Consider the following 11,922-nt stretch of genomic DNA (forward strand, 5'->3'; position numbering starts at 1 on the left):
GCCTAGTAACCACTGGATCAATTAAGACAGTAAATTTGAAAAAAATATGGTTGAGCACATCGCTGTACAACTGGAACTAAACAAAAAACGTTATATATCTGTCAATGGAAAATTGTATTTAGTAGTCAGTATAATCTTTTAGTGATATAAGTTTGCATATGGTAGAATGCTGCATGTAATCATTTGTGTGTAGAAGTATATAGTTGGTGGCATATTGAAAGAATGTCTCATCCTAGGAGGTCTGTAACATTCTAGGGTGTTCACCCCCACATCCTAGGAGCATGAGAGAGGTCGTACCTTGTCTTATTGTTTTACGGTAGGATTAACGTAGCTATGTCAGTTTTAGTTTAAGTGCTTCTTTACATATAGATGAACTGTTGGATTTTCCAGACCAGCAGGTTAAGGGAAGTCGTTTATGGGGCCACACTCTGACCCCACACACACACACACACACACACACACACGTACAACTCCACATTCCAATGTAAAGAACAAACGCTCACTGAAGTATAAATAAAGACCGGGGCAGTTTCTCAGCGCGAGTCTCTCAGTCTGGAGGCTGCCCTTGCTAGCAAGAAGTTCTGTGTGTTTCTCTTCTCTGAGTCTTTACTGAAGAAGTGTTTTAGAACATTTGCCTTAACAATATCCAAAAGTTAATTTGTGGATCAGGGTTGTTGTGACATAATCAGCTGAACTGCCTACTGTACTGTAGTATGATTATTTTAAAAAATAAGCACAAGTACTACTAATGCACTCTAACATTATTGATACTGTTGATACTAATGATACATACCATGAAAATATACTTAACATGTACATCAAGATACTCAAGAATGAAAAATATCACCTGTGACAAGCATACTTGAAATTTGCTTACAAAGTTCTATCAATCACATTTCAATATGTCTTGTAAATTCCATGAGCCAAAAATATATTACAGTAACTTAACATGACAAAAATGTAAAAAGTACAAAATCTCCCTCTGATACATACCAGTCTACTGTTCTGTATTACCAAAATGCATGTTTAAAGTGTAACAGGCTCTACGAATGACATTAAATAAAAATGTGCCAGCTGTAATTGTAAAAAACTATATGCATTGATGTGATGAAGTCTTGGGAATGCACTGTCAATGACTGTTCTATGGCAGACATGAAAAAATTTGGGTCCCCAGCATTAAACCTACTAGGTAGGAAGTTGATATAAGTTTGAAGACAAACTGATTTATTACCGACTTTAATCAGAAGATTCAGAGTCACTGTAAAAGTCATCATCGGAAGTATGATCAAGGTTAATGTTCTCTGCTCCTGACAAAACTTGCATATAACACTGTCTTGCGTGCAGCTTGTTTTGTTTCACATTATGTCGTTTTCTGAGGATGATGCTCTGTAGACCTCTCAAACCCTCCTCACTTAGGCCACAATGCGAACCTTAAAAACAGAACATATAATTTAGTCTGCTTTACTGTCTTCAGAAACAGTCAGTGTTTTGTATGCATTACTTAAATACATACGTTTAAATATCTCACTGGAAAACAGGCGGGACAGCTCTTTCAGGGTATTATCATATTTTGAAAGAGATTTCCAGTGATGGTCCATCTCTCTAACAAGGATCTTCTTTTCCTCCTTGGAAAAGTCTTCTTATTGCCATGATGATATCAAATGCCCTTCTCTTTGTTGTAAGGCTGACAGAGTCTGAAATGCACAATTCACAAAGAACGTCTGAAGTTGTAAATGATTTTAGGTTAACACCTGAAGCTTAGGGTTTCATTATATGTCAGATATGCTGAAAGTAGACAACATATTTGTACAACTACCGCTGTGTGCTCGCTGCCACAGCATTTTTTCCACAGCAGAAGTCAAGATTCCTTTCTCCTCTCGGATCTTGCGACAAATCTTGGCACGGGCTTTATTTCCACTGGTGTCTTTATAAAGACGCTGGGATCGTCTGTTTATGCTCGCTACGAGCACTTGAATTCTGCTCACTAAAGGATCAACATCACTTGTCCTTGTTGTTGCTGCTTAGAAGAAATAAGACAGCTGCACTTACAAAAAGTCATTGTGCAATTGCATCACATTTTTGAATCAGTTTATGCTCACCTTCTGCCCACTCCTTTACATCACTGACCCATTCATCCAGTTGACTGTCAGTCACTGCTAATTGGACTTTTAAGGACTCCAGGTTCTGAAGCTGGGATAGAAGAGCTTTTGTGGCCTATTTGAGATTAAAAAACAAACAAACAAACAAAAAACACATGTTTACTCCAAATAATTTGAACACAGAGGAGTAAGCATCTAAAAATAAAGTACCAATACCATTACCTTCTGATATCGATGGGTCAGAGAGGGGGCCAGCTGCTCTAGCTTTTGTTGATTCCAGCGCATGGCCAAAGTTATACAAGTATAACACACAGTGAAATGTAGCCTAACACGCCCCTCGACATGTGCAAAAATTGGGGGGGGGGGGGGGGGGGGGGTGTAGAGGAAGAACATTATATATATATATATATATATATATATATATATATATATATATATATATATATATATATAGTATATACACTGGGTGAATGTGCAGTAGTAGCAGCAAGCAGGTGAATTCTGTACATTAATATGAATAGACATCTGACTATTTTACAGGATAGACAATATAAACATATTTAAAGTTAAAGTAATTTGAAATGTACATTGTGCCTGGGTTTAGAGTGTCTGGAAGAGAGTCCTGTCTCAGTCAGTTATAGATGATGTGAGAGGGCGGGTGTGTGTGTTTAGGGCCCGGATGGCTTGGGGATAGAAGCTCCTCTTGAGTCTCTCTGTCCTTGCCCGGATGATGCGGAACCTTCTACCAGATTGCAGAAGTTGGAACAGTTTGTTGCCAGGATGGGACGGGTCCTTCAGTATCTGCGCTGCTGAGTTAGCATGTCCCTCCATCCTGCAAACACAGAAAACGTAATGTTACCACTTTCGTCATAATTAGACACTTAAATATAACTAGTGCAGCATTTGCCTTCTCACCTGCTTTGGACATATGTTTTGTGGTAACTGCAATCCTTGACAAAAAGGCATTACACTGCTCCACCTCCTCACCCAGAGTCAAACCAGCCTCATCTTGATATGCTCCACTCCATTTCACCAGGAAAAAACACACACACAGATGCACATACACACACAGATAAAATACAAAGTACACAAAATGTTGATGTGCAAGTGTTCAGATAAAGTTATTAAAGTCAGAATTTCATACCTCACATTTGAAATCATGGGCTTTAGCATGAAAGACTGAAAGAAATGGCTTCATGCTAAGAAGGTGCTGGAGCTCTGGACAGCTTTTTGTTACTCTTTCAAGATATGGCCAATACTTGCAGGTAACATCCTGTGATGGCTGCACTTATAGCCACACAGTGGTAATACCCACCATGTTAGTGTAGAGGCTTATAAGTAACATTGCATTCACATTTGTCTTTCTTTAAATATAGGAATTTATTTACAGGACAATAAATAACTGGTTTTGGTTTAGAATTCATTCACATATCCACATAACACTGCACTCTAAAATAAGCACGCACATTTTAGTTTACACTGTTATGTATGATTAATCTTTTGTTTTCTGAGTTACCTTAGTTGCAGCTGTTCCAGTCCCTTGATTAAGGAGCCAAGAGGTGGAAAAGGGGCGGAGCGAGCTTTAAAGGAAGACTACAAATTGGTAGTGATGGTGAGATGAAGCCTCATGATGAACTGAAGCTTTCCACCCAATTGGTCGACTCATGGTTCGAAGCATTGTGATGATTAATTTGCTCTACTGCGCCATCAAGTGGACAATTCAAGTGAAGCGGGCTCTGTGATTATAATGATGTATAAACCTCTAAACTGAATAAATAAATTGTTTTCTTGGTTATTTATCCCGAATATTGTCTCAGTATGTGTGATACAAAAGAGAAAGTGGAAAGTATCAGAACAGCGTTTTGGTATGATTGTGTAACTGTCAGCCTCAGACAGTCAGTCAATAGTATAATTCAGATCATAGATCAGTACATTTGCATATTTGTATAACTATAAAAAGAAAGCTGACACTTTCGAGACTTTATCTAATGTGTAAGCATCACAGCAGATGCCTTTGTGTCAACATAGCTGAGGCTAAAACAGAAAAACGATTTTATAAAAAAGTAGATCAAAACCGAAAGAAAACCATTAATCAACAAATGAACATTACCTGATGCTGCTGAATTGAAGCAGAGCAAATAGAGGTTTTATTAGAGACACACCTTAGCGTTTTGCAATTTTGCATAATGTTAAAAAGTTTAAATTATTTTAGTAGCCTATTGAACGGCAGAAATTAGGTTTTCTTTTCGGAAGTATTTAAATGGGAAAGAACAGCGGCTGACAAACAACGGAGGTCTTATGCGTAACAAACAAGCGAATAATGCAGAAAACAGATTTTTAGACGGGAAACTGTTCTTGAAGTATACTGTGTGTGTGTGTGTGTGAGAGAGAGAGAGAGAGAGAGAGAGAAAGCTGTGCATGAAGTGTGATTTTATCCTGGTGAAAGCAAAACAGCAAAAGTCAGAGGAAATTCATGGCGATGTTTATGTGAAGCGTAGTTTGGATCTCCTTTTTCTGCTGGTTCGGTCAATATTGTTTGAAGAGAAATAAAACCTGCAGCTTCGGAATCAGCGCAAAAAAGGCGTAAACACGAAGCACGGACCCGCCGACGGATCAGAATCAGTGAACTGTCGGCTTTCAGCCCCGACCGTGTCCGTGCTGTCTGGTGAGAAAGGCGACATCTCACTGATTCTGATCCGTCAGGTCCGCGCCTTGTGTTTACGTCTTTGTGCAGAATCGGTGTACCTCCTCTCATTTACTGTTTTAGCTGTTTGGTGGTGGTTGAAATGTAGTAATATTTATATTAAAAATCGATTTAGGATTTTAATGAATCGATATCACGTTATCCAAGCTAGAATCGATTTTAATCGATAATCAAAACCCGCTCCTAGTACCTGTGTAATCATGCTTATAATGACACAAACTAGTGTTTGGTGCTTCACTTTTTAATAAGCTAAAAGACAGAAATCAGATTATAGGATGTGTAGTGTTGTTTATTTATGGTGTTTATCATTTGTGATATTTATTACTGTGTGCATACTTTATTAGGAGAGACAAAATTTAAAAAAAAAAAACATCTCTTCCTTGCTGGTTCCATCGAAGAAGAAATGCACAAGTAACTATGTAGCACGTACGTAATCCAATTCCAGAAGTGTGATGGGGAATCATCTGTTTTTCTGCCCATTTTATTTCGAATCTGGCGCGAACCAGTGAACCAGTCCCTGAACAAAAGTCACGTGGTACGGACTGCCGCGAGGCCTCGAACGTCACTGCATACGTAATCAAAGCAAGCCTCGATACGCGAAAATAAAAGCACCAAAACGTCGACTACAAAAAACAAACAGTAATGTACAGCTTAAACAATTTACAATCATGACATGGATCTTGACAAGATAAATAAATAATCCAAATTATATACAATGTCATCATGCCAACAGTTACAGACATACTGCAACCACGCTTGTGAAGGTTTAGTTTTAGGTGAATTGTTTACAGATGGTTTTCAGTCAGGACAAAATTAAGTTCTTCTTACCATTCATTGTGACCACAGCAACAACCTTTCCTGGTCTGACCCTCAAACACTCTGGTGGACAGCCACAGATTCTGACTGGGCTCTCCACAGGTACAAGCTGTGCTAAAGAAGTCAACATGTATGCGTAACATATGATTTAAATAAGTTGTATTAACTAGGAAGTAAAACATTGAAATGAGACTAAGATATGGTAGGACCGACTGAGCCTTACTTGAAACAATAAAAAAAACTTAACAGCTGACAGCTAACAGTGTAGTTAGGAGCTGAGGAAGCATCAACATTTTTAAAAAATGAGAGAGAGAGAGAGAGCGAGAGAGAGAGAGAGAGAGAGAGAGCGTAAGGGAAATGTGTAAACAGTAAACATAATAAGTTTAGTCACAGAACTTACCATCATGGCAAAGAGTCTAATTTACAATGTAAGTTGTTGGAGGCAATGGCTCGAAGAATCCGTCATGGCACGTCTATTGTGAAGGACATATCTGGTGTGCATGATGACATCACAATTATCACAAAAAAGGGGGCGTGGTAGACAGTCACGACAACGAAGCACAGCTGGATTGCTCCCACATTGTTGGCATATATGCTCCGATACACTTTCTTGAGCTGCCATTGTATTCACCAGATGGGGTCATTCTTTTGGCCCTCCAACTCTATGAAAAAAGAGTTTTTCTTGTGCTCCAGTTCAAGGAAGCCAGAAGAGGAGTTTTTGGTGGTGGTGCTTCATGTTGATCGTCTGAAGAATCATTCAGTGAGCTCTGGAGTTCTTGTAGAAAGTGCTCTGTTAAAAAACAAAAACAATATTTCTATTAAAATTGATTAAATTATAAAAGTGTAATGGACAGAGTAGCTATGAGAGTAAAGCTTGATGGCTATAAACATGCTAGCAATTGCTGCAAACACATGAACATACTGCTTTGGTCTAGTGAAGACACAGTGGAGTACATACCAACAGTCCCTGGGGCAAATGCCACCTCACAGTGACTGTTATTAGTGGTAGAATTGGTCTTCTGACTGTGGCCAGCTGTATAAAACATCAATGGCATATCAAAAACACAAATCAAATCCACATTTATAACACAGAAACAATTTAGAATCACCAGTTAGCCAAACTCCACATCTCAGGCCTGTAGGAGTAAACCAGATAACCTGCGAGCAGAGAAACAAGGGAAGAACACGCAAACTCTACACGCAAAGACCCTGGTCTGATAATGGAATTGAAATCAGGACATTTTTTGCTGTGCCACTGTGTTGCCAAGTACCAATATCTTTTACCAAATTCCTTGTGAAGAGGTAACTGTCAGCCACATTTTGTTACTGCACTAACATAATGTAATGAATGCCATACTTGCTAGGGGGAGCATTCAGTTTTATGAGACAGTTCTGTGGTTTATTTAATGTGCTTTTGTGTCAAAACAAACAAATGACTTTCCTGTTTCTCTTTAGAGATATTTCAATTAATTAATACATTAAATTTATGGATTTGTGTCCGTAATATGTATATCTTCAAGTTATCTTGTATGAAAGAGTACTGACCCTTATGTAATTGATCTTGGCCTCGCATAGAGTTGGTTTCCATCTTTGTCTCTTTTTTTCCATTTTACTGTTGGTTCAGGTGGCTTCACTGGTACTGGAGCTTCCTCTTGCTTCAGCTCACCAAGCATGTCATCGAGGGGATCGAAAAAAAGTATTCAGAATTCAGAAGCACCTTATAAATAAATATATACATTACATCCTTTTGTAATGATTTAGATAAGCCTTGTTTACTGTCCATTTGTATTTCATTTGCATTTGCAGCATAGATGACCAGTCTGCTATTTAATGATTACGTAATGCTGTTATTAAGTTTTTTATCGAGAACGAGAGAGAGAGCCAGAAAGAGAGAGCTAGATTGATAGATAACGTCTATCTTGATTTTGAGCATCAACCCAATCTGGCAACACTGACCCTTATTAGAACCCTCAAACTTTACAAAGTGGCAACAACAGCAAACGTCAGCACACACTTCGCTGTACCCTGGATGATGATATATGATAAGCTTGACTTGATTGGCTAACAGAAACTAATTTAGCTAGCTTACAGCACATGTGGTGTGGCAACATATATGCAATTAAATGTTAAGTCATTCGCTGTTCCACGAAATTGCTCATCTTAACCCATAGAACTGCTAAAAGCAACTTTGTGAGCTCACGGTTTCAGCTTTTTTTTAGTTGTAAATAAGAAAAATAATTTTTAAAAATCTATAGATTCAGATTCTTACTTACCTGTGGTACGATCGAGTGCGGTGACGTCACTGCCGCTCATATAATATGATAAAAATAAAAATCTTTCTCAAAAATAAACAAGTGAGTCGCTGTGAATTCTTTAACAGCACCGAAAATGTTTTGCCTAATAAAAAAGCTGTTCTTTTTTATTTGTTTAATTTAATTTAATTTAATTTAATTTAATTTAATTTAATACATAAGAGCGTGATTATCCAAAGCAGATGGTAAAATGACTGCGTAAGTTGGAGAAGATATGTTACAGCTGTAGCAGAATGATCGACAGGTTAAAATGTAAATGGATTTCCAAATATGAAAAGGATTGTAGAACAGTTTATAAAACCGGTGCAATAAATTCACCCAATCGCTAGCTGTGCCATTACCCAGCATACATCACTCACTGCATCAATGCAATAACGTAATAGCCTGTAATTAGTTGTATCTGCAGTAATTTTCTCTCAGGTAGTTGCCTGCATTATATAATTTATTGTGTTCAGTATAGGTCGTTACAATATAATTTGGAAAATGTCTAAATATACTGACAACAGGCACTTCTGCGGCAATCTCTTGTCGTCAATAAACAACGTTTAAGGAGCTCTATAGTATTCAATAGGAGGACCCTTCACTTCAATTCCCGGCGCGAGGGGGGTACCCTGCGCGTCGATAAGTGAAGCAGAGGGAGCCTGACCATGCGTCACACATTTGATGAGTTGGGAGCAGTGTTGGGTAAGTTACTTTAAATTAGTAACTTAGTTACATTACTAGTTACTTCTATCAAAAGTAACTCAGTTACTTCAAGTTACTCGTTACTTTCAGAGTAACTAGTTACTAGGGAGAGTAACTTTGGTTTTACTCAGAATTCTCTTGTTAATGTGTTGCTTCCGTAACTGGATACCCAGCAAGATTGCCAGTCTTCTAGCTTGCTTACTTGCCACAAGTGCACTGTGCCACCTACCAATAGAAAGGAAAAAATAATGTGCACATTTCCACGAGAGAAATCCCACGCCTGATTCTATCCTAGCCTGCTTTTTACATCCAACACAAAAACTGCAGTCGTGGTGCTTTCGATTGTACTCAGAACTCGGAAATTCTGCCTTCTGAATAGGAAGATGTAGGTAACACCAGACTGCAGATGAGCTGCATACAGGGCTGGACTGGGACAAAAAAATCCTCCCGGGCATTTTGACTACACAGCAAATCCAGCATGTCCAAATTAACACTGTCGGATTTGATTTCAACACTATTAAAGTGTCTATATGGGTCCACACCAGAGAGTGTTAATTTAACTCTTTTTGGAGAGTTGGTACGTTAACTCTGATTTAGTGTTAAACACCAAATCTGTCTGGAGTTGATAATTTAACACTTGGTGTTAAGAGTTTATATATTAACTCTCAAAGAGTATTTTAGTTTAACTACGTAAGAGTTATCTTCTAATTCATTCTAAAAAGCGGGAATTTTACTGTTCTGAACTTCTAGAAATTTCTTTTGGAAATAAACATTTACTAAAAAGATGCAATGGTTTTTGGAAAACATTTATTCTGAACTGTGCACCACAATTTCAAAACATTTTCTGAAAGATGTAACAGTATACATGTTCTCACTTTCATTAGAATTTTGTTTATCAAAAGGTCTGACATGGTAAATGCAAATAACAGCATTCTCATCACTTATTTCTTCAATACAATATGCATGTCCTTCATTCATCACTTTGTGGAACTTCAACGCACTTCTGCTCTCCCCCATATTCCATCTTCACAAGCATATCCTGTGTGGAGATTGAATAAAAATTAGTTGACACTAATTAACGGCACAAATAATCCAGTAAACAATTGCAGCACAGTAAAAAAAAAAGGAATCCTCTTTGAGCCATTACTTGTGTAAAGTATTTTCCCAAAAGACAAGGACACAGGCAACAGGTAATACTGAACTAAATGTAAAACCTCAACCTTTTTCATTTTTACCTAAACCGTGTGCACAAAACTCTGGAGGGATCTATGCTAACGTAGAATCCAGTCAGGACGTCAGCTACTGCTGTTTGCTCGTTTTTTTATTTTTTTTTTATGGGCGATCGTTTTCAGGCTTCAAGTAGCACCATTATACCAACATTTCACATTCTACACATTGTTTTAGGTGTATTTGACCAAAAGTTTGACTGAAAATTCACATGCAAGCTTTTTTTCAAGGCTGTGGTATTTGCCCGCAAACAATACCTTTAGCTAGCTAAAACAGAATATTATGCTATCAGCGAGCAACATGGCTAATGCCTTTCACACAGCTTTGTCTCAACTCCAAAGAGCCACAGAAGTAAAAGCTAATAACAATTGAAACAATCTTTGAAAAAATGACTTACCAAGCATGGCAAACAACTCAAATATGTAGAGCAAAATGTTCTGAAACGGCTTCACTTCAGCTTCGATTGGAGCCGTGCTGGGGGCGGAGTCTGTGAATTTACTCTCTTGGTGTCATAGCCCCTCTAGGAGTTCAGAGTTAAGAGGTCAAGAGTTAATGTTTCCATTGTAACACCTCCAGATTTGAAATAGAAACACTCATTTTTAACACTCGATTTTAACTACTATCATTTTACACCTCAGAGTTACATTAAAAGAATGTGACTCTGCTTAGAGTAAAATTAACTCTACTTTTGCAAGGAGACTATTAACACCAAAAAATTTAACACTTTTGAATTTGCTGTGTAGAGACCAGCCCACCATTATAGGAAAAATCATAAAGCCTTTGAATGAAAATAAACACTGTTGTGACAGTGATGTACACTGTTCTGATGGTATATACAGGGAGTGCAGAATTATTAGGCAAGTTGTTTTTTTGAGGAATAATTTTATTATTGAACAACAACCATGTTCTCAATGAACCCAAAAAACTCATTAATATCAAAGCTGAATGTTTTTGGAAGTAGTTTTTACTTTGTTTTTAGTTTGAGCTATTTTAGGGGGATATCTGTGTGTGCAGCTGATTATTACTGAGCATAATTATTAGGCAACTTAACAAAAAACAAATATATACCCATTTCAATTATTTATTTTTACCAGTGAAACCAATATAACATCTCCACATTCACAAATATACATTTCTGACATTCAAAAACAAAACAAAAACAAATCAGCGACCAATATAGCCACCTTTCTTTGCAAGGACACTCAAAAGCCTGCCATCCATGGATTCTGTCAGTGTTTTGATCTGTTCACCATCAACATTGCGTGCAGCAGCAACCACAGCCTCCCAGACACTGTTCAGAGAGGTGTACTGTTTTCCCTCCTTGTAAATCTCACATTTGATGATGGACCACAGGTTCTCAATGGGGTTCAGATCAGGTGAACAAGGTGGCCATGTCATTAGTTTTTCTTCTTTTATACCCTTTCTTGCCAGCCACGCTGTGGAGTACTTGGACACGTGTGATGGAGCATTGTCCTGCATGAAAATCATGTTTTTCTTGAAGGATGCAGACTTCTTCCTGTACCACTGCTTGAAGAAGGTGTCTTCCAGAAACTGGCAGTAGGACTGGGAGTTGAGCTTGACTCCATCCTCAACCCGAAAAGGCCCCACAAGCTCATCTTTGATGATACCAGCCCAAACCAGTACTCCACCTCCACCTTGCTGGCGTCTGAGTCGGACTGGAGCTCTCTGCCCTTTACCAATCCAGCCACGGGCCCATCCATCTGGCCCATCAAGACTCACTCTCATTTCATCAGTCCATAAAACCTTAGAAAAATCAGTCTTGAGATATTTCTTGGCCCAGTCTTGACGTTTCAGCTTGTGTGTCTTGTTCAGTGGTGGTCGTCTTTCAGCCTTTCTTACCTTGGCCATGTCTCTGAGTATTGCACACCTTGTGCTTTTGGGCACTCCAGTGATGTTGCAGCTCTGAAATATGGCCAAACTGGTGGCAAGTGGCCTCTTGGCAGCTGCACGCTTGACTTTTCTCAGTTCATGGGCAGTTATTTTGCGCCTTGGTTTTTCCACACGCTTCTTGCGACCCTGTTGACTATTTTGAATGAAACGCTTGATTGTTCGATGATCA

General features: G+C 38.4%; 2 long non-coding RNA genes across 2 annotated transcripts; both read right to left on the bottom strand.

Annotated features, from left to right (window-relative positions):
- Nucleotides 1–1,010: 1,010 nt before the first annotated feature.
- LOC143417074 (uncharacterized) lies at nt 1,011–3,166 on the bottom strand. Its single transcript, XR_013097291.1, has 7 exons — nt 3,015–3,166; nt 2,687–2,931; nt 2,322–2,424; nt 2,100–2,214; nt 1,817–2,017; nt 1,514–1,694; nt 1,011–1,430 (listed from the first exon to the last, which is right to left on the bottom strand). It is a non-coding gene; the product is annotated as an uncharacterized LOC143417074 (long non-coding RNA).
- Nucleotides 3,167–9,405: 6,239 nt separating this feature from the next.
- LOC143416497 (uncharacterized) lies at nt 9,406–10,572 on the bottom strand. Its single transcript, XR_013096880.1, has 2 exons — nt 10,240–10,572; nt 9,406–9,654 (listed from the first exon to the last, which is right to left on the bottom strand). It is a non-coding gene; the product is annotated as an uncharacterized LOC143416497 (long non-coding RNA).
- Between the last annotated feature and the right edge of the window lie 1,350 nt (nt 10,573–11,922).

Source organism: Maylandia zebra, linkage group LG3 (genome assembly GCF_041146795.1).
Source record: "Maylandia zebra isolate NMK-2024a linkage group LG3, Mzebra_GT3a, whole genome shotgun sequence".
Taxonomy (NCBI): domain Eukaryota; kingdom Metazoa; phylum Chordata; class Actinopteri; order Cichliformes; family Cichlidae; genus Maylandia; species Maylandia zebra.